This window comes from Miniopterus schreibersii, assembly GCF_964146895.1.
Source record: "Miniopterus schreibersii genome assembly, chromosome: 2".
NCBI lineage: Eukaryota > Metazoa > Chordata > Mammalia > Chiroptera > Miniopteridae > Miniopterus > Miniopterus schreibersii.
This window is the reverse complement of record NC_138102.1, coordinates 22,059,196-22,083,590: the sequence shown is the minus strand read 5'-3', so window position 1 is coordinate 22,083,590 and position 24,395 is coordinate 22,059,196.

The following is a 24,395-nucleotide window of genomic DNA, read 5'->3' as shown; positions in this document are numbered from 1 at the left end:
CAAATCCAGAGACTCTTGGATGATTTAGGTGTCTGATCTCGCGGCTTTGGTTGCTTTTTGTAACTACTGATGAAACATCACAAGAAAAGGGAAAATATAATAAGAACCCATCTAAAGACAATCAAACAACCATTAATTCCCCTCCTCTTTCCACACACAATAAACGTTAGCTCAATTAAACTCCACAGTTCACAGATGTTCACAATAATGACTGCCCCGCAATAGCATTCTTCTCATTAAGGTGTTTTGGAACAGTGCATATGCCAGCTCCTCCCCGCCAGGGAATCGGGGAATGGAGAAAAACACAGGTAACAGACATGCCTGGCATATCAAGCACAAGACAGCTGCCTGCTCTTGCTAGGAAAGGGGCATCAGCAGGATTTATCATCATGTTTTTTTTGCCAACACATCACCCCGTGGCCCCCTTTGAGTCATTAACAGTGAAAATACAGGAGAACTTGACAGAGGCAGAGACCAAAAGTGGGTCCCTGAAGCCTGGAACCATCTGGAAGAAACACAAGTTTTCCTGGCGCCTGGGTGCTGCCTGAATGGAAGCCAGCTTGGCTTTTGCATAGAATGTGCTTTTGTGCCTTGTTTCTTCAGATGCTCCGCACACTTCAATCTCCGTTTCCTTTGGAGAAATTAGTTGCATAACGGAGCTATGGAAGGTACTGGAGAGGAATTTTAAATAGTCCATTACATAGAAAGTGTCACTAGTAAGTGGTATCCCCTTTCTTGAAAAGCAAAGATAAGCTCATGAGGAGGATGCCTGTCTCGGAGACTGCGTGTTCCACTTTCCCACCAGCCAGGCCTGGGCCTGCCGATGCCCACCGGTGGGGCCCTGTCTCCAACTGCTGCGGTGGGGGACACTCACAGGCACAGCCACGGCACCACCTTCACAATGCATCCGAGGACCCTCTGCTCTCTGGACACAACTGTAGTTACAGCCTCAGAAGAGGTTTTTTCATTTGCTTGACTTGTGTGCTAATAAATTCCTCTCTCCGAAGCCTTTGGCAAAGATTACACAAGCATGTTTACCTTTAAAGAAGTAGCAAAGTCATTGCAAGCCCAGGAGCCTCGGCCCCAACAATCCCAGGAGTTCCCAGCAGGACCAGGGTCTTGTTTAGCAGGATATATTCCTTGGAAAATAATGTTGTGGCTGCAAAGGCACATGTTTGGAACAGGAACTTTGAACCAGGTATTCTCAGTCCACTTGAGACCTAGTCGCTGTGAGGCCAGTCATGGCAGGTTTTCTGTGACTGACAAGCAAGACTCTTCTAAGAGGCAGGGATCTTCCTGAAGGATCGATCTGCCGTGAAGGGTTCCAGTTCCCTGACATTTTATCAGAGACTGTCATTCAGTGCAGGGGGAAGGAAACCTTTCAGATTCTGTAAGGCCACATTTGAAAACCCTGTACTAGATCTGCATCCAGGGAACGAAAATACTAGTCCTAAATTAATTTCTTTAAATTTGGGATTAATCTTTTCATCAGTAGAAAAAAATCAACCCAGTTATTTACAAAAAGGAAATGTTTTAGAAAATAAGGAATTTTAATGGTAGAAAAAATCTAAATATGGCTCATGGAACAGTTTTGCTAAACCCTTATCCAGGTAGTGTTATTGTTTTAACAATGATCCCAATTGCCTCGCAAATAACTGGGACTTGGAAAAGTTATAAGCATTGCATTGACTCTACGTGTAGCAACTCTCACAAAGATTAGTATTAGGCAAAGCCTGGCTTTCAGCATCTCTCTCTCCAACCTCTGCACTCCAGCTATCTGCTCTGCATCCCTGGTACACACACACACACCCACACCCTGATACACATATTTACAGTCAAGTTTTTTCTGTGATGGTTGCTACTTGCATCTGCCTTCCTTTGCTTTCTAGTTTTTTCTCTCTCTCCCTTCCTTAGGTCTCTTCCTTGAGCCTTACACAGGAGTTCCTGTAGATTCCAAGGTCTTGATGACAATCATGTTCTACATACTCTGTACTTGATTTAATTGTTAGCTAATGGTGGGTGAAAAGGACCACACACTGTGTCAGGTAGAAGAAAACCACAGAAGGGGGCCTTGCAGACCCAGTAGTGTATATAGACCAAGGACAAGAGGGCTGAAGGACTGTGTCTATGGGACCTTGGGGATTAGGGACTCTTTCAGGGGTCCAGAGAGGTTCAAAATGTTCATGGGTAAAAGAAACATTTTAGCTGCAAGGTAGATCAACGGATTTTAATGTAATAGAGAGAAGAAAGTACATTACAGTTATTTCAGGTTGCACATCCAGTGGCAACTTGCTTCTTTAAAATTAGATTTATTGGGGTGACATTAGTCAATAACATTATACAGGGGTTGGCAAAAGTAGGTTTACAGTTGTTCATGTGGAAAATAATACAATAATTAATAAATAATGATACAAGAATAAACTTTTTCGTGTACTCAGAACTATAAACCTACTTTTGCCCACCCCGTACAAGTTTCAAGTGTACAATTCTAGAATACACCTTCTGTATATTGTATTGTGTGCTCACCACCCAAAATTTAGTCTCCTTCCATTACCATATATTTGACCCCTTTTAAACTAACACTTGTCAAGTTTGGGGTATAGTATGAAATATTTTCACAATTATTTGAAAATATTACTAATATACTCCTCCCCTTTTTAACTATGTCAGTGTGAGATTGGATTTTCTTCACAGTCTTCAAACAAAACAACACAGCAACAGATTGAATAGCAGAAGCAGATATCAGCATCCAGCTGTCTTCTATTAACACAGATATTAAAGAGATTGGCAAAAATAGAAAACAATGCCATTTCCTCACTATTTTTAAAAAAATAGCAACTTTTAAAAAAAGGTGTTTATGTTAGCATGTAACAAATTTAATATTGTTACATTAAATGAATTAGTAAAATATATTTTTTAAATGTCTCAGTTTTAATTTCTAATATGGTAAATATTGATAGATATAAAAAAAAACTTTTAAACTTTTTAGGGTTCTCAATAGTTTCAAAGACCATAAAGTTGTCCTAAAACCAAAAAGTTTAAGACCCACAGTTCAAGATTGTCTCTAACCAATGCATCTCAGCACCTGAAGCATTAGACCTAAAAGACAGTTACCCTAATTTGCTATCCCAGCGGTTACCTCTGGCTTTGCCTCTTATTATTTTTGAGCTGTACCTTGAGAAGAGCCCCCCATTTGTTTAGTAGGCTCTACAGCAGTTAATGCTGTATGAGATCTTTAATCTAGGCTCTGCAACTTCCTAAAATTACATGAAAAAATATCTGTATGATTGAGTACCTTCTAAGGAGAACTTTCCTAGCTTTCCTAAGCTTAGTGACCCACCAAAGTCAGGAACCACAGCTCTAAGAAGGAAACCAAGCCCTGGCTCAGCCTCCAGCAATGCCTTGAACAAACACCCCAAGTGCTGCTCAGGGATTTAGTTTTGAACTGTCAGTCATGTCGCTTCCATCAAAATTCATCTGACATGTGGTTACATGGATGCTGAGAAGGGGAGAAGAAGTATATGAAATTTACAAATACATGGATGGAACAATGTAAGGCTGTTTTCACAAGAATAAAGATTAAAATGAAATATACAAAAAAGAGAGAAAAAATAGCTTTGACAAGTCAGGAAAATTATGCTTTCCCCATCCTCAAAATTTATATAAAAAACCTTTATATGCTGCTTTTACTACTAAAAAGTGATGATATGAATGCTGGGCATGACATCCTGATTCTCCTTCTGAGCCTTCTGGAAACTTAGAACAACATATAATGTTCAACATTTAATGCAGTAACTCTATTAGCCTACACGTATCTAGTTTTCTCCTCACTTATACTTTTTATTATTTTATGACCTTTGTAGTTTCTACTCTTTCATTGTAGGTCATGTTGGATTCTCTTTGAAAGCAAATTTTTCAGATGATCTTGATGCATTAATCCTTCTTAATGTATTGATTCTTATGAAGATAGCAAGATGCCCCGCCTCTGAGAGCCCATGGCTGCTTTGCACTGTCCCAGCCTGCCTGGCTCAGTGCACCTCCACAGATAAGAGTTGCAGCCTGAAGGGAGAGATTGGGAGGGCAGTGGAGAGGAGTGTCTATGGACCTGTTTGCTTTAACTGTTTTCCTATATGAACCGTGTGCCCTTATAAACACTGGAATGATACTAGTTTCCAAGGTCTTTAAAAATCTTGGAAATGTCTTGAAAAACTGCACTTGTTCCTCTCATCTGGAATGAGGACCACTTATCCAGGCCAGAGCCAGTTCTGAACCAAGCCCATCCAATTCAGTGAAGTCTAGGAATCCTTGAACTCAGTTTGGCTCTCCAGCTTTGGACCTGGGGCGTGCCTACTGGTGAGAACCATATGCTGTAGTCTCAAGCAAGAACTTGGAAAAGGCCCTCCGAGGGGATCCCTGTCCCACAACGATGGCTCATCTCAGGCTAAGTTGAAAGCATTGGCAGTTCTAGTTTCTGTTTTTAACACAGTTCTTCCTTTTTGTTTTGGAAAATAAGACAATAGTTATAAATATTTGCATTTGAAAGCAAAACATTTTGACAACAATTGCAGCTGCTCAATGATTTATGAAACTTGTGAAATCAAATAGAGAAAGATAGAAGGCAAACATGTTGCTGCCAAGAAGGATGGTCTCTCCGACTTGGATTTAGATGATGCAGGTTTCCTAGACTGTAATTATATAGTCAATTATATAGTCTTCTTCAGGGAGTTTGGTTTAAAAATATGAAACATTTAATTGCCACTTGATCATTAGTGTTTTGCTATCATTAACCTTCAGCTGACAAATTACCCTATTTAGGAGAGATATATATCAAATTAAACTGTTAGAGGGACCATGTACTCTATGAATTTGGGTCAAAAGCCAGATCCATGGATAAAAACACAACTCTGGGGCTCAGAAGGAAATACTTTAGTATGGCGTGAGTTTTCCAAAATACATAGGTAATTCTCAATTAATTAAATGTGCTAATCAACATTAAAACACCTCTTTTTATGGATTTTAACATTATTAGTCAAAGTATACAGGTAATTGGGTAACCTCTGTTCAACGCTTAGTCTCCATCCAGTGGAGTTAAACATTTTGACAACAGTTGCAGCTGCTAAATGATTTATAAACTGGGAATTATAAATTTATATCATCCTGAGGATTTTGCTCCTCATTGGGGAATAAACCTGTCAGAACAGAAATGGCCAGCATACTATAGAGTCAGAAGACTTGGGTTTGAATCTCTTCTCTGATTCTTATTAAATGAGTGGCCTGGGGCAAGTTAATTAATTTCTCTGAGTCTGTTTTCTCACATATAGAATAGAAAAAAATAATATCTTCCCCTTGGTAATGCTGTATGTATTTAATGAGATTATTTAAGTAAAGAATCTGGCAGCTTAATAGAAGTTGGGTAAATAGTAACTAATTGCTGTAAGGCTTTTGAAAGAGAGCTTTGAAATGATTGACCTCGACTTATTGAGTCTGCCACACACAGGAACTTACACAGAACCAAGTGAGGACTCTGGTTAGTGAGATAAATGTTTGTCCACACACCTCTTCCCAGGGGTGAGTGTCCACCTCTGGGGCCACAGAAATAAGCATGAATCTACACCCAATGAGAGAGGAAATCTAGCAGTGGAGTAGGGATGGTTAGAAAAGAAACTGCCCAAAAAAGAGAAAGAAAGATGGGAGTGGAAGAAACTCATACTACTCAGTCTAGCACGATAGGCAACAGGGTATTGGAGGAGAGGGGTGGAAGCTGGGGCAAGGTAAGGGCTAAACATACTTGCCATATGCAGAAGTCAGCAACAGTGCTTGCTATTGGAGTCAGGCATATAGGCTGGAAAGGTAGGGGTCCAGACGTGGATAGCTACGAAATGCAGGCTGGGGCAATTGATCCAAGGCCAGAGAAATATGCAAATGCTGATTTTAACTGTCCAACACAACTCTATTATATACTAGAAAATTTCCTAAGTATATATATTTTCCCCCAAGTGATATTTGCTGACAGTGATATTTTCAAAATCAGCAAATACTGATTGTGAAAAAAGAATAGAAGATAATAATAGTTGTTGAAATCTATTTCTATAAAGATTACTATTGCAGATTCCTCCCCAAATGCCTGGCAGTGAGCAAAGAAAGATATTGTTAGCACTTAGTATCTGTTGCGGTCACCTTGGCGTAATAAAGTGAACACAGACTTTAATGGCAATTTAATTAGATTTACCACGGGGAAGATGCCACATAGGAGACTCGATGGTTCTATATTTAGAAACCTGTATGGTGACATGAATAAATAAAAAAAACACACAAGAAATAAGACATAGTGAAGACCATGGCAGTCATTTCTCTTCTTTTACTCACTGCAGTTGAAATACATATGGTGTTTTTCTCCTGTAGTGCAAGTGCCTGAGTGTCCTTAACTTTTATGGAAGTTGATTGCATTTGGAGAGGAGGATGATATGCTGTGTTTTATATTTCATGAGCAGGCAGCATATTTCCAAGCAACATTTTTAATTATTCAATTTTTTGTTGAATGAGAAGTGAAGGCAGTTTATCTCTACTATGAAAAACATGTAGAGGTTCCACCAGAAACTCAAGGCATAGCGGATGGTCTCAATGACCAACAGAACCAATAATATATAATAGACACTATTTCCCCCAGCTCTACAGAGACTGAAAACTGGAGAGACCTAAGCTTGTTTTTCTTTTTCTTTACCTATTGCCATAGAAAGAGGTTGAAACCTTCTTTAAGAGAGGCAGGGATAAAGGATAGCATGTGGAAGGAATATTTTCTGAGTCATTTCTATAGTTCTCATATAAAAATATGTCTACACACTTGGCAATCATGTCTACACCAGCAGTGGGAGCGCAGCACCAACTTAGAGCATCCAGGTGGTTTCTCTAGGACTGAGTCATGCCAGCACCCAAATCCAGCAGGTGGCAGAACTCTGATTGGAAGATCATGCGAAGTTGTTGACTCCTCCAGAGCACTTTGGAAGAAGACACATGGATTCTGAAGTGATAGCTTAAGTATTCCACTGGGAATCTTCCAGAAAAGTTAGGCAGAACTAGGAACTGCCCACACATAAGGTAGAAGTTTTCTTAAAATTGTTTTTAAAAGCTTTAAAAGTACAGAGAGTTCTCAACACATCAATGCACTGAGAAAATGGCCCTGGCCAGGTAGCTCAGTACTGAGAAAATCAAATTTAGTAGCAGTTCAATAAGCCCAGTGAGTCTGTCACCAGGTCCAAAACTAAATGCTGAAGCTGCGCTTCTCCTGGAGTGCTCTGTGGATCACCTTTATGAGGATGGGGGTGGCATAAGCTGTCAATAATACAAGTTCCTGGGTCCACCCAAGTCTACTAATAATGATCTCTTGAGAATGGGGAAAGAATTTGATAATCTGCACTTAAACAACCTATCCCCCGGGTGATTGTCATATGTACAAAGCTAACAACCCAGGAGAAATCTGAACATTTAATAAAAAGAAATGGAAAAGAATAACAAGGTATCCTGTTCTCAGGATTTCACAGTGACCTTTTCTTGAAAGAACAAAGAAATGTCCACTTTGATTATTGCTGTTTTACTGAGATAACTCTCTAAATCGATCAGAAGTGGTATGACAGAACAAGCAGGGCGTGGATTGATGACTCGTTGCCAACATTTTTAAGAACTTGCTACACGCCTGGCACTGCTCTAAATCCTTTCCATGTATTATCTCATTTATCATTCTTGTGGCAACCTTATCTAGTAAGTACAGAAGATCCCTCCTTATCTGAGGTTTTGCTTTCTATGGCTTTAGTTACCCACTGTCAACTGCAATCCAAAAATGTTAAATGGAAAATTACAGAAAGAAACAGTTCATAAGTTTTAAATTGCATGTTGCCCTGAGTAGCGTGATGAACTCTAGCTTTGTCCCGCTTCATCTTCCTGGGGAAGTGAATCATCCCATGTCCAGAGTATTCTCACCATATAGGCCACCAGCCCTTTAGTCACTTAGCCCTCTCCGTTATTTGATGGGCTGTCTCTGTGTAATAGTGCTTATGTTCAAGTAATCCTTAATTTACTTAACAATGTCTCACCTCACATCACCTCATCACATAGGCCTTTTATCATCTCACCTCATCACACGAGGAAGGGTGAGTACATTACAGTAAAGTATATGGAGAGAGACCACATTTACATAACTTTTATCACAGTATATTATTATAATTGTTCTATTTTATTAGTAGTAGTTGTTAATTTCTTACTATTCCTGCTTTATACATAGGTACGTTCATATAGAAAAAACATATTACGTATAGGATTCAGTATTATCCTTGGTTTCATATCCACTGAGGCTCTTGAAACATATCTCCCATTGATAAGAGGGGACTGCTGTAGATACTTTTATTATATCCAATTTACAGATAGAAAATTAGATGAGATTTACAGCTGAAGTTAGATTAGTAGGCAGTTCTTGTCCAATGTAAGTGGTGGTCAGGAAGAAGACAAATCTGAGAGGAAGCAAAAGACCACTGGGCCTTATCCAAACCAATATTTCTAGCTAATTTTTCTCTGAGTAGAGAAATTAACAATACAAACTTTAAAAAAAGATTAAAAAAGAAATCAGAGTGCCCTTTAAGTCATAGAAACAAGGGTAACTTCTTTTATGTCTAATAAAGAGCTAATATTCTGTGACTGTTTTTCATTAATTTTTATGTATTTAAGAATGGAAGTTACTGGAAGGTGGTCAAGCTGCTTTTAGTTACTGGTTTCTATATAGAGAATAAAACACTAGAATAGTCCCATAAAATCCATGACACTACTCTCCATGGATTTATTAAAAAGACCCCCAGAGAGGAGAATTATATATAAAATTTGATCAACTCAGCAGTTCCAGCAGTATAATTTATATCCATTATTTTCTATTGACTGCTGTTCAGAACTTCGATTTCTGTAGCATAAACAGAATTCCCATTTCTTTTGCTAGGAGACTGCCATGGGGTATAGCTGAAAATAAGGTTCATCAGTAAACCCATTTCATAAATTCCCAGAGACTTTCGGGAAAACTCCTCAGAGAATGGTTTCCTATAAAAGTGCTTCTTCTCTGTAAATCATTTTTATATTTCAAGTCATTACGTTTGTTCTACATGATTCTTTTCTATGTATAACAGACAGAGCACAAACCTCTTGAAGGATCAGGGAACAGCTAAGTAAAAACAGGGATGTTGGAAAATATCCAAGGCTCTATTTTTTTTCTTCATCTGCCCTTTAGATTTGTGGAAGTAAGAATATACTGTAATCTGTCAAAAAATAATATAAATACCCCATGGTTTATAATTATTATTGCTTCTATGACCCTAAAACATAGTTTTGTGTTTTATCTTGGAGGTAAAGGGGAGTAGAATATGTCCCTCCAAAATATACTTCTTTGGAATAAGGATTATTTTGAGTTGATTAATTTGAGAAACAACAGATGTAAGAGAAGCTGTGAAAACAATAGTAGTTACTCTTTTGTGAGTGAAATTTACATTAGTAAAAGAAATATCATTTGAAAGGACCCCTCTGCAACAAGAAGGGAAGGATGACTGAATTAGAAGGCAATCTTATCCACAGAAAAGACACTGACTTAAATCTGTGTAACTAAGCTTACCATTGTTTATCATGCTTTTCCTGGTAATTTCTCATAACTGTTGCTACTCCCATCACCCCTGACCCCTCATCCCAGCCATACTTTTCTTTCTTTTGCCTTTAGCTGAAGACGGTATTTAAGGTGGCGGCTTAGGTCATCCCTGGCTATCTTTCATGTATACAGGGGGTATACCCGTTGTTTGGTTCAGGCAGGCAAATTATGCTCAGAAACTGAGATTGTCTCTGCCAATGATTTATTTAACACAGTTTCACAATTTCACAAGTGAGTAGCATACAGGATAATGTCTCTTAATAAGCCAATAAAGAAATAGCATACTCCAAACCAATGATAAATTAATTATACTAATATTCTAGGCAAGGGGGATATGAAAGAACTAATGTCTAAATTTCGTCTGAGGCATACCATTCTATGAGTTCGTTCTCGAGAGAGTTCGGTGACTCAACCAAGAGCTGAGGTCTAGCTGCCAGCATGAAATTAAAGTTCGTTGTTGCTGGAGCACGTTGCTAGGGAACGAAGGCACTGGTTTCTGTGGGCAAAATAATCTGCTTCCTGGGGTCAATGCATGGTTTTCACCATGGCTTGTGGAAGTTTTATCCAGGTAGAAGTTAATGCCCCAGTGTCTCTGGAGTGCTATTTAGATCAGCAAAGAGTACCTTGCCCAGACTGAACACTCTTGGATAGTCCTCACAAACTCTCAGTATTTATAGTCTAAATGTCCCCTAACCATAGTTGCTTCTCCACATGTTCTTATCAGTAAACCCCCAGCTGCACCCCTCACAGCTGAGCTACTGAGTGCTTATCACAACCACAGATGTCAGTGACAACACTGTGACATAACAACTTCACTCATATCAAAACAATACGTGGATTTGAAATCATATCAAACCAATACACAACTCATGGGCATAAACTTCTGTTTGTTTGTTTTTGTTTGTTTGTTTATTTATTTTTTTAAATTTATCTTTATTGTTGAGAGTATTACAGGTGTCCCATTTTCCCCCCCAATTGACCCCCTCCACTTCACTCCCAACCCCTCCCCAGGCCTTCACCTCGTTATTAACTGTGTCCATGGGTTATGCATATATGCATATAACTTCTTTGGTTAATCTCTTCCCACCCTCCACCCCCCTTTCCTCTACCCTCTGAAATATGATCGTCTGTTGCCTGCATCAGACGATCTAAATGTCTCTGGATCTATTTAGTTGGTCAGATTCTTTTGTTCACTAGCTTCTTCTTAAAAAAGACCCTTCAACATTTCCTATAGTGTTGGTCTGGTGGTGATGAACATCTCTAGTTTTTTCTTATCTGTGAAGCTCTTTATCTGACCTTCAATTCTAAATGATAGCTTTGCTGGGTAGAGCAATATTGGTTGTAGTTCCACGTTTTTCATCACTTTGAATATTTCTTGCCACTCCCTTCTGGCCTGCAAAGTTTCAGTTGAGAAATCAGCTGACAGTCGTATGGGTTCTCCCTTGTAGGTAATTAACTGCTTTTCTCTTGCTGCTTTTAAGATTCTCTTTGTCTTTAACCTTTGGCATTTTAATTATGATGTGTCTTGCTGTGGGCCTCTTTGGGTTCCTCTTGTTTGGGACTCCCTGTGCTTCCTGGACTTGTAGGTCTATTTCTTTCCCCAGGTAGGGGAAGTTTTCTGTCATTATTTTTTCAAATAGGTTTTCAGTTTCTTGGTCTGTTTCTTCCCCTTCTGGCCCCACGAATGTTGGGCCTTTTGAAATTGTCCCAGAGGCTCCTTATACTATTTTCATATTTCTGGATTCTTTTTTCTTTTTGCTCTTCTGGTTGGGTGTTTTTGTTTCTTCATGTTCCAAATGCTGATTTGATTCTCAGCGTCCTCTACTCTACTGTTGATTCCCTATAAATTATTCTTCAAAGTTCCTATAGCCTTGATTTCAAATTGGTACTTTATTACGTTACCGATTTTCTCAGTTATTTTCCTAATAGTCTGCTTTAACATCCTTATAAACAAAATTCTGAACTCTGTATCTGTTAGCTTGCTTGGATCTATTTCATTTAGTTCCTCTTCTAGAGATTTCTTCTGTTCTTTCCTTTGTGACGTGTTTCTTTGCCTCCACATTTTGGGTGCTTCCAGGTGTTTGTTTCTATGTAGTAGGTAGAGCTGCTATGTCTCCTGGAATTTGTAGAGTGGCTTTGTGTAATAGGTGTCCTGTAGGGTCCAGTGGCTTAGCCTCCCCAGTCACCTGAGCTGGGCCTTCTAGGTGCTCCCCTGTGTGGGCTGTGTGCACTGTCCTGTTGTAGTCGAGCCTTGGTTGCTATTGGGGTCCCTGGGAGGAAATAACCCCCAGACCAATCAGCTGTGAGGACCAGCTGCAACTACAGCCAAAGAGCTGCTGTGCTAGAGACACCCCTGTGGAGCAGGATTTACTTCAATGGGGTTTTGGTGTTCACCAAGTACGCCCCTTGAGTGTGTCACTTGTGGATGTGGTAGGGTTGAAATCCAGCGTGGTCGAGTCTGACCACCAGGTGCACTGTCTCTGGGGTTTCTGGGGAGGTGCAAAGTCAGCCTGTGCCAGTGCCTTGCCCAGGGCCACCCAGCATGAGCTACACAGCAAACCGTAGTTGGCTGCTACTTGTGCTGAGCTTGGCATTGTCCAGGAGAGGCCAAGCTATGAGCCAATGCAGCTGCCACTAGTGCCAGGCCTGGGACCACTTATCAAGCTGTATGGGGCACGCTGCTGCTTGTTTGAGAGATTTTAGGAAAGTCCTAGGCATGAGGCTTGAGAGGCCACTTGCACAGAAAAGCCACTGGCAATGGTCTCGATGAGCTGCAGGTGGGGAGGGGCGGGGCCTCCGGGAATCACGGGGCGGGGCCAAAGGTGTGGGTTAGGTGCTGGCGACTCAAATATGGCGCCTGCTGCCGGCTGTGTGCGGGGAGGACTCACCAAAGAAGCAATGGCCTCTGTCAGCTCTCCTGCCTGGGAGGAAGCCGCCCCTCCGCCTCTCGCCCGGATCTCAGGCAGGTTAGTTCCTCCCCGAGCGTCCCAGGTCCTGTCAGTCTGCTGCCCGGCGCTGGGCTCAGAGGGAGCGTCCGAGTGAGTCCGTGCCGGGCCCTTTAGAGGAGCTGCTGGGGCTCCCGCAGCCTCCGCGACCCTCAGGGACAGTCCCCGCTGGTTTCACAGCCTGGAGTTGTGGGGACGTCTCTTCCTGGCCCTGGAGCCCTGGGCTGGGGGCCTGCTGTGGGGCTGGGACCCCTCACTTCTCCGGGAAACCCCCACCGCCGAGATTCCCTCTGGGGTTTCAAGTGGGGCACTGGGTGTGGGCCCGCAGCTGCGTCCCCAATTCAGCCCCGATCGGCCCGCGTCTCCGCCCCTCCTACCGTCTGGAAGCTCCTTCAGTTCCCTGGTTGTGGGGCTTCTGTTAAGCTGGATTTCAGGAAGCTCTGAGTGTTGGTTGCAATTTTGGTGTGGTTGTGGGAGGCGGCGGGTGCAGCTGTTACCTACGCCGCCATCTTGTTTTCCGAGACTGTTTGTTTTTTATTAATCTGGCTTTTATTATAAGGAATCTCTAGATAAGAACTTAGAAAGGTAGAGGAAAATTATTTTTCCTCCCCTACAGGGGAAATATGATTAAATATTTTCCTGATAAGATTTGTATTGCTCAGGACACACTTCCTAGTATGATCTGTCCGTCCCCATGTTAATCCAGTTCAAAGGACAGTTACTGTCATACGAAGAACAGGCTCCAAGCTCCACAGAGATACTAATAGGTTTTATGAATTCCTCTGAACCACCAAGATGCGTTAACCCCAGCTGTGGCCTGTAACCCTCTGAGTCCTCATGTTTGCATTGCTTATGGTTTTATGTTGAGAGTTTTATCAGGCAGAATGGAAGATGTTTGAGCCCACCATCCAGTTCTTTGGTGCTCTTATTTTTCTTCTGAAGCCATTTGCCTATTGTAATTTTAGTTTCCTTGAAGTGTTGGTGATATTACTTCTGTAAACTTTTTGGGGGGAAAAATGTGTGAAGTCAGCACAGAGTAAAGTTCCAGTAAAGATATTTTTCAAGCCTTTTGACTGATCCTGCTCGTGATCACTGTTTCTGCTTGAGCAGAAACTATTACACAGTGATTAGTTTCCGCAGCTAAGCATCTTCAACAGCCTTGTCCTTTGGGACTATTGCGTTAGTTGCTGCCAAGTGGATGGGATGAGCTCCCAGGCATGTTAATGCTTTGTTTGTTTGTTTCCCTTAAATATGTTGGAGGTGTTTGAAGAGAGCATTTTGGACTCCAGTCATAGAATCCATAAAGCCTTGCCCATAGGTAAAATATTAAATAGGAAGTGGCAACATTTGCCTACATTTTTGATAGTTTCTCACCTTTATGCTTTCTCTCTCTTAAGCTCCTCACTATTCAATCAGTGTCTCTTTCCCCATAGAACTGGGATCTCGCCTACTCATCCCAGTGGTGCTAGATAATTGTGTCCTCTGCTGCCCTACCCGGCCTTGCATCCTGTACCCTATATGCTCCATCCTATTTCCTCCCAGTGCTGATGCCCCCACCTAGATCCCCTGCCTCACATCCTGCCCATCCCGCATTCCTCACTGAGGATACTACCCCACACATGCACATCCTTCCCATTGCACCACTCCCGGTATGTAGGATTAAAAGATAAGCTGGGGCATATTAAAATTTTTATTCAAGCAAAAATTGATTTGATGACAACATCCTATCTAGCAGATATAAAGGAGCTCCAAGGAGTTGTACAAAATGAAAAACTTTTATAGGCGTAAAGGAGCTGGAATAAGGAAGTTACACTAGGCAGAATAGCGGTTTGGTTATTGCAAAGTTACTTTCCTTTAGGTTTAGGGATGGTAGGGGTGTCTCAGGCAGATGACTTAACTGTTGTTGACCAAGTGATTCCTAGTTGACTGGTTTAAAATTCCATTTCTGGAGAACAAGAACTGTAAGTTAAGTCTCAGTTTGGTGATGTGGGGCTTAGCATAAGTGAATTCATTTGTCCTTTTGTCTTGTTTTTAACACTAGTTTAATAAAGCTCTTAATACAGTGCCCGGTTCAATGTAGGCACTCCATAAATGTTACCAAGGTCTTTCCTCCCTCCCTCCCTCCCTTTCTTTTCCCATTTCTCCAGGGCTCTTGAGATCCCACAAGAGTATACTCTGAGAGGGCAATCACCAACACATAAAAAAGTTACCCAAAGAGTGAGTGTCAACCACAGAGGAACATGGATTTTTGGTGGTGGAGAGAAGAAGGTTTATTAAAATCTCAGATTTGTGACTTAAAAAATAAAGCTTTTGTAATTTTTTTTTTATTTGAGTGAAAAATTATGTGTACTTTCATGTTTCTAGTTTGCTTTGCTATATTGACAATCAGGAATCTTTGGTGTCTTACACAGTGTCACTCAGAGCACGTATCTGTGTACCTAGTGGGAAGGCAGTCTCTCCTCTGAGCTGCTCCTCACATGGGAGGAACACTAGCAAAAGGGGATTTTTATATGGGTGCTGTATTGTCCTTTTACCCCACACTTCACATAGTCTTCCCCAAGAAATATTTTATATGCATTTCCATATAATTTCCCTCCTTTCTAGGCCTCCAGCTTTCAGCAGAAGGCCACTCTTAAGGTCTGATGAGAATTATAAATGGTCTTTGTTGCTCTAAAAAAAATAGAAGATGTGTAATTACCCACTTCACTTACTCAACTGCTGTCATAGGATTTCAAAGGCTTTTCTGAAGGGGACGAGGAGAGGACAGGGCAGGAAAATGAATGTGTTCCTTTGACCAGACACTAGACACAGTCAGAGGAAACAGACGGGACTCGGCCACTGCAATGTGCTTACATAATTCCCTTCCCTAATATTAGGCTCCTGAAAGGGAGTGAAGATACTGAGTTGGTTAGAATACAAGTAAAATTCTGGAGAAACAGAAGCAAACAACAAGAGCAATGAGCTTTTTAAGTTCTCCAGCCTTTTCCTGTCTCTCCTGATTCTAGTCTCTGGGTTCCTGTTTTTGCCTTAACTGTTTTCATTAGTAAAGATTTCAGTTGCCTGAACTTAACAGTATATGCTACTCTAGTGGCTTAAACAAATGGGGTGAATTTTTCTCTCTGAATAAAAAGCCCTGAAGAAGGCAGTTGATAGTTTTGCTTTACCTGTGTAGTGTTAGTATCAGGGACCCAAACTCAAACTCTGTTTTCAATTTTTTGTTTCATCTTTGGAAAATTGCTTTTTGTCATTGTGTTCTTCTTTTCATAGATAATAGATGGCTGTTGGCTGCTTCAAACACTGCATCCACATTCAAGGGAGGAAGAGGAGGCAGAGGAGGGATGCCGAGGCACCTGTGCCCCTTTGATTAGAAAAGCAAAAAACAGTCCCAGAAAATGTGTTATTTACTCAGTTGATCAGAACAGTGTTATATGATCACTCCCACTGTAAAGTGCACTGACCAAGGGGCCACATGTTGGTTTCCTTGGTCTTTACTGTAGAAGCAGGCAAGGGAGGGACCACTGCCACCCTATACAGAATTATGATCTTGACTTTGTAAACTTGATCCTTGTTAGGGGGAAAAACAATCATTTTCTCTGCTCTCTTAAGGTCTGTAATAGGGGACTGCAAATTAAACTGACAAAAGATAAGAACAAGAGAAAGAGTTTTATTTACAAATGTGTACATGGGAGTTCAAGGAAAAATGTGATTCAAGGAAGTGGTTAGAATATGGGGCTTTTATGCCATTTTAATATGGGATGGGAGAAGCAGTGAGGAACTTCTGGGAGATAAAATGACTTTTTAGAAGAAGGGAGAAAGGGCACCTATAGAAAAACAAATGACTTTGTTGATAGAAAGGAAGGGAGGGAGAGAGAGAGAAAGGAAGGAAGAAAAACCCTTAGGAGAATAAATGGAAGACATGATAGTCCTGTGACAGTGTTTGCTTCAGTGCAGTGCCCACTGCTCATCTCTCAGAAGGCAAGATTAGAGTTGTTCCCAGGGAGGAGATTTGTGACAACTGAGTTCTTTTGGGAGGCTCTTTTTTAGGCAGATAAGGAATTTTTGGAACTCAGATGGTATCAGCTCAAAACAGTTTTTTATGCTACAGTGGCTTATTCTGGACCGCTTCATCCTCAATCCTGATTTTAGTTTCTCATTTCATAAAACCGCTAGCAACTTTGCTTAGTGACTCAACAATCTTAACCCCTGACTTGCTCTAAGACTCCATCAAATCCCACAATAGTGTATCTTCAAGAAGGACCCAAACCCCTCTTCTGACACACCAGGCCATTTGGGTTAAAAGAAGCGGTTATATAATTGTTAAATTAAAAACTTGTTTTGGTAGGCACACCAAAAAAATCAAAGTTACCTCCTACACTGAAGGGCAGTCATACTTTAAAGATGAATTCATTTCAGTGAGTGTTACTATTTCTTCTCTTTGCAAATATTTACTTATCCGTGGACAAACTGTAAGAAAAATAAGTAATCATTTGTCACTACCTGGGTGAACCTAAATTCCTGCTTGGTCCTGTCCACTGCTGAATTCTTCCTCCTGTTTCTGATTATGTTTACCTTTGATTGTTCCCAAGTATAGTCATCATGACCTGAGAGGGAAGAATACTTCCTTATGCCTTTGGTTATAAATGCCCACTTAGAGAAGGAGTCAATTTCTTTAGGAAAAAATTCCTGACAATTGTTTGCAGGGAATTGTTCAGTTCCGTGGCATCTTACTCTTCTCTCATAAGCACACAGAGTGCTTTATTAGCAAGCTTTTCCAGTGTTGAGCCTTTAGAAAACACTTTATAGCAAAGCCATTATTACAAAAACTAGAACACAAGAAAAATGTATGCTTCTGTTTCAAGGTGGAGCAAAGGTGATTTCCCTTAAATGTATTATACACCGTTTATCTAAAATTAATCATAACTCAGGGTCACAGATGAAACAACCTGTATCCATAGTCTGGAATTTCTAGCAGCCAAAACAGCAAGGTTTATATTTTAATTTTATAATTCTTATAAACTCACTGCTGTTTCTATTCTGTGGATCAGCCCCCAATTTGTGAATCAACTCCCAAACAGTTTGTGGCAGGGGGAAGCCAGACAGTGATAGTGAACTATTACAGCTCTTTTCAACCTGGTTGCTCAAGATAATTATGCCCTAATGTCCAAGGCATCCATTGAATGTTATGAATTAACGTCTCCATTATAATTCTAGAATGGTACTGGCTATATACCATCCTTGGAAGAACAAAGTAAGTAGTCACTTACATTATTTTATGCTTTCTGTGGTTCAGATGAGTCCCAGTTGAGAAAGGCTATCTGGGAGTCAGTTGCAGCTGAGCCTGTGAGTATCCTCGTGTGTGACTTGAGGCAAATCTTTTAATTTGGTTGCCTTAGTGTCCTTATCTAAAAAAATGAATTGATTGCTTCAGATTAATTCCAAGCTGCCTTCTAGCTATGATAGAAAATCTTTTCTATAGAAGGTAGTTCTAGGAAAGTTCAGAGTCTTAGGGAACCAAATTGAATACTGTGTTTAGTCAGGTGGCTTTCTTTTTGCATCCCACCAAAAAAAAAAAAAAAAAAAGTGAGACAGAAATTAAAGAAAAATATTTTCTGTGTAATTCCTTGTCTTCTACCCTGTCCTCATTATACCTTCTACTCTGCCCCTCATTTCTGCTTTGAAATCATAGATGTTGAGGGAACAAAGCCTTCATATAGTTAAGCAATCTTTGTTCTTTACAAGTTGCAAAGGATTAAGTTCTTTTATGTTGGCTAGGTTGAGGACAAATTCAGTACCTGCTCCTCTACATCCATGGCTAATTTGTTTTTCTCTCCAGTTCTGTCTGAATCTCTCTACACTTGCCTAAATTTGAAAATATTGAACTGTCAGTCCTCCATGATACCTCTTAATGTACAAATAGATACCTGGAGACATGAGCAGTGTCAGAAGTTATAGCAACTGCCATATACATACATACATATTTTAATAAGAAAGTCTGTTTGAAGCGTATCAGTAAAAAATATTACCTACTTAATAAGATTACTAGCTGATTTCTCATCATAAATGTCAGACATAACATATTAAAGCTCTAAAAGAAAAAAAAAAGAAAAAAACCTCTGAATTAAGAATTCTATATCCAGCAAAACTACCTTTCAAAAAATGAAGGTGAGATTAAGACATTCCTAGATAAACAAAAGCTAAAGGAATTTATAACTAGTAGACTTGTCCTATAAGAAATGATAAAGAGAGTTCTTAAGGCTGAAGTGATAGGACACTAGACAGAATACCAGTAAAGGTAACAACATAGTTTACCACAACTCAAGAAATTACAGAAAAAATTATCTGAAAGTAGTTTTCCTTTGAAATATAGATTTGTTAATCTGTGATTTAATTATGGCAAAAAATTTTAATGAGAAATTCTATAATTTTTTAAAAATAATTATATCAAAAATTTTGGTTTTTAAAAATGTATAAGGAAGTGCTGTGCAAAATATAGAAAGTTTATTTTTATCACATTATTTAACTGCTAAATTTGCTTATAATTTATAAATAAATAATTTGTTTCTATGTGTGAGATCTGCTAGGACTCAGTCTTTTGGATGATCTCTGGTGCAGGCCAATATCAGACAACTGTTTGTGACTGGCCTTGAGTACCCTGTTTGAAGCTTTCCGCATTCCACAGCTTATGGTTCCCTCTGCTGGGAAAGGAAAAAGATGCCCACCAAGGTCTGCTTTTCTAAGCCCTGGATTCAGAAGCAAATCAGGCAAACACACAAAGCACCCAGGGGCTGATTGTTATTCAGCCTTTTAATGAGCCTGAGACTGTAGAAACTCCACAGGGTGGGGCAATTGCTTACCCCCAGGCAAAAGCTGCTTGGATGATAAATGTCTGCCTGAGAAAGATGTCCTCTGCCTTATGGCGGAATGGCTCAGCATAGGAATCCAGATGGCTGCCCTCTGAGCTCTATCCCCCAAGCCAGCATCCCTAGGTTCTCCCACAGCTCTAGTCCACTCTGCCTTGCCTCCACCAGAGTTCAAGGTGAGTGGCTGCACAGAAAACTTTGTGCATTGGCCCTTTAAGAGAGTGCCTGCATTTCCAGCCATCTCTCCCTGGAAGACACAAACCCCACTGCTTTTCACAACCAGATGTTATGTGGGCACCTTTCTCAGTTCTGGTGCTCTGTGCTGGCAAGCCCAGCTTAGGATTTAGGCCCAGAGTTCTCAGTGGGGAACTACCACAGATGAGGTATTCCTTTGGACCTTCAGCTGTTGCCTGTGAGAGCCCAGCCAGCCCTTTGAGCCTCCACACTTCCTAACAGTCTCTATGCAGTCTCCACTTTACGTCTTTGGTTATAAGGGTTCTCTCCAGCTAGTCTTCAGTTGATTATTCAGGATGACTTTTCTATATTTTAGTTGTAATTCCAGTTTGGTCCTGGGAGAGGGTCAGTGTAGCTTCCACTCAATCTGCCGATATCTTGGAATCCAAAATTGAGAAATTTATTGTGTGACTTTACCTTTTTCCTCATACTAAGTCTTCAAAATCCATTGTGCATTTTATATCATAACACTTCTTAATTTAAATTCTCTATATTTTGCCCTAGCCAGTTTGGCTCGGTAGTTAGAACATCAGCCCGTGAATTGAAGGATTTCAAGTGTGATTCCAGTCAAGGGCACATACCTTGGTTGCAGGCTCAATCTCTGGCCTGGTCAGGGTGCATGTGAGAGGCTACCAATCAATGTGTCTCTCTCACATTTATATTTCTTTCTCCCTCTCTCTGCCTTCCACTTTTTCTGAAAAGCAATGAAAAAAAATATCCTCTGGTCAGGATTAAAATAATAATAATAATAATAATAATAATAATAATAATAATAATAAATTCTCTATATTTCAAGGGGTCAATAGCCACATGTAGCTTTAGGCTACCCTACTGAAGAGTACAGCTCTACATTGTCCCTCTCCTTTGTCATTTATTATTGTGTGACTTTCTTAAGTCCATTAAAAATGAATGTTTTTACTTTTGCCTCAGACACCAGAGGTTCCACAGTACCTCTGAAGTTTGTTTGAATAATCTTAACCCAGGTTTGAGCAGGCATTAAATAAATAAATACACCATTTAGAGTAAATGTTAAAGAAATAAACACACAGGTACAGATTAAATAATTTACAGAGAAAACCTCAAGTTTTGTCTGCAGATGTATAGTTTTACATTGAGCTTCCTCAGACCATCTGAGATAAAAATTAGAGGCTAGAGTTTCTTTGACTGTAATACATACTCAGACAGTTTTTAAAGTCATTATTTTGACCAGCCAGTGAAGCCAAATGTTCTCCCTATTGCAAGTTAGGTGAGGTTTACAAAAGCAACTCAGCACAACTTATTTTTTATAGATACTACTTACCTGAAATGTCTGAAAGGATGTTATGCACTTATAAATAAATCCAACAGTGCATGTAAGGCACTAAATTGTGGGAAAAATCAGTGCAGTAGCCAGTGAGACTGGATATCAAATAGGGAGGGCAGCTCATGATCTATAGGTTAGAATATATTTGGTTTCAATGACAAATGGTTGTCTATAGCCATTCCGGTTACCAACAGTCACAATCCTGCAGTCCTTTTTTCTCTACTAAACTACCTAAAAATGTTTTTGTGAAAGCCTGGTTAGTTAAGCTATGAGTGCTATGGGACACAGAGGAATATAATAAAAATAAAACTAGTATATTTCCCATGTCTGTTTTCTAAGTTGAAATTTTGATATAAATTTATCTCATGAGTGAGACACAGAAATTTAATACCAGATATTTTGAGATAATTTTAACACTTCTTTTAAAAATCTCATGAACCAAAAGAATATCCCAATCTTAGGATACTATGTGAGCATAAATACTATTGTTATTTATGATTTTAAAAGCACAAAAATATCTTCAGCTATTTTTAAAAAGTTTGCAAAGCTCTCTTCATTTATACCTGTAAAAAAGAATAGAATACCCCCTGCCTGCAGTGAAAAACTGGACAAGATGCTTGAACAAGTAGCTTTCATCGTGCCTTATCTTGTCTTGCTTTTTAAACCTCTTCTTAAACTGACACATCTATCCATGAATAAATAAAGCCCTAAAAGGCATATTTCAATTAACACTTTAAACATTTTGAAACTGAGCATTATCATTTATCATCTATCTTTTGGTTTAAAAATGGGAAGAAGTAGAAAAAAACAGATGGCTATGGAGATTTACAATCATCCTTCATTTGTGCTCTTAGTGTCTCATCTATGGCAGTGACTTCTGACTTCCCCATCATAGAATTGTTTCTCAATTATGCCAGAGTTAGTATTTTGTTGGAATCTGTTAATTGTGTAAAAGATACAGATGGTGATTGTATCAGCTTGTACATCTCAAATAACATCTCAGATCATAAGGGACCAAAAAAGTTAGTCTTATAGGCAATTAACTGCTTTATCTTTCATGAATTAACAATCTAGTTCTCAACATATCCAGTCCAGTTGATTGTTGCTATTTACGGCCTAATACTTTGTTCTCAGACTGCTATCTAGTAAAGGATAATTAAAGACATTTATACATATCTTGCCAGCAAAAGCATCTCTCTTATAGTTAAGAAAAAATTCCAATCCAATGTGATTTATATTTGCATAATAACCTGTAGCAATATCAAAAACACTTTGCTTAAAAATAGAGGAAAATTATTGCAATTGGGGTTTATAGAAGGAAAAGGTCATGAATAATCACTGTTAAAGAAAGCAGTTAGCTTATTTTATGTTTGCTCCAACAAAATTAAGCCTATTTTCTCTTGAAAGTGGTTAACACATAATGGAAGCAACTCTGTCAAATACATGTTGTATGGCGTTATTCAGACACCAGCTGGGTTCTTAACTCAGGGTTCCACTTTTCACCTTGTTGGAAGTAATGCCAAAGAAAAACAGCATTTTAAAATTCAATTTTGTTTTCTCTACCTCCTGTGAATCAAAAGTCAACCAAAACAAGTCATAAAATTTTATACAAAAGGAGGACAAGTTTTCACAGGAAAGTAAAAATGAAATTTATAATCACCATTTATTCAAAGTATAGTTTTTAAATGTCTATATGTCCCACTTTAAAATCATATTAATGAACTTTGTGATTCAATCATAATTATTTGTATATCTGATGTCAGCCTTACAACTTAAAAAAGTATTTCAAGTCACTCTATTTTATTTGCATTTTAAACATTCAGATGCAACCTGAGAAGCTATAGGGTGACCAACCAGTTTGCCTAATTACTGAGGGGCAGGACTTATAATGCTGCAACAAGGGCAAATTAGGGTGGTTGGTACTGCAAAACATAACTCAAAATAATGTCTTAGGAAGGCTCTGTATTTAAAATGAGGATCTTCTGCAAAGTGAAGAAAGCCTGAGTCATTCATTATGTGTTCATGTAGTTACACTTTATAGAGCACCTTCTGTGAATCAGCTATTTGTGTGGACACCAGATTCAGACTCAGTTCTTGTCCCAGATATATGTATATTAAGAGAAAAAAATAGAGAACTTAGAGACATGTATAAGGTTCTAAGAGACACTAAGGAGTACAATGAAAATATAACTTGTCTATTTCCCATGGTCTGTTTTCTAAGGTTGAATTTTGATATTTAAGCTATTGAAATAAAGTATCGCATATTTTAAATATATAATTCAACCAAAATATCATTAACTTTAAAAAACATCCTGCTTTTATAATCAACAAACTCATCCACTAAGTTCATATTTGATCATCAAATAATTCCTCAAATAAATCAGCTTGAAGGTCAGTATATAATTGATTTTATCGTACAAACAACCTAAAAGTTTATGAATTTTATAGCATTTGACCAGTATAACATATTAATAAAGAGATCAATTCACCAAGAAGATATACCAGTCTAAGTGGTAAGAACCTAACAAAAGAGTTTTAAAATATATAAAACAAAAATTGATAGAATTAAAAGAAAAAAATTGACATCTTCAAATTACAGCTAGAGAACTCAATATTTTTTTCAATAATTGGTATAAGAAAAAGACAGAAAAGATCAGTAAGTACAGAGAAGATATGAACAACCGTATCAACCAACTTGGCCTAACTGATATTGATAGACCAGTGCATGTCCAACTTATAATAGCAGAATACACATCCTTTCATATACACATGAAAAATTTACTAAGGTATATAATATCTAGGCTTTAAAATTGACCTTAATAGATTTATAAACTGAAATTATACAAAATATGTTTTCTAAGTGCAACAGAATTGAACTAGAAATCAATAGCAGAAAGATATCTGGAAAATCTCCAGATATTTGAAAATAAAGCAACACATTGCCAAATAACACCTGTGTCAAAGAGACACTCACAGTAATATTGGAAGATGTTTTGAATGATATAAAAATTAAAATGGACTATTATTCTAAAATAATCTGTGGGACACAGCTAAAGCAATGTTTAGAAGAAAATGTGTAGTGTTGCATGTTTTTATTAAAAAAGAGGGAACCTTTCAAATCCACAATCAAAGCTCCTCCTATAAGTAATAGGAGGGATTGTGAGAAGAGGAGGAAAGAATTAAAGATAAAACAAATTTTAAAAAGGAAAATAATAAAGGTAAGATCAGAAATCATTAAAATGGAAACAAAAACAGTAGAAGGAATCAATGAAACTAAAGCTAATACCCTGAGAAGAACAATACAATGGATAAAGTATTAGCTTGATAGATCAAAAGAAAGGGAGAAAAGATAAAAATGACAAATATCAGAAATGAAAGAAGGG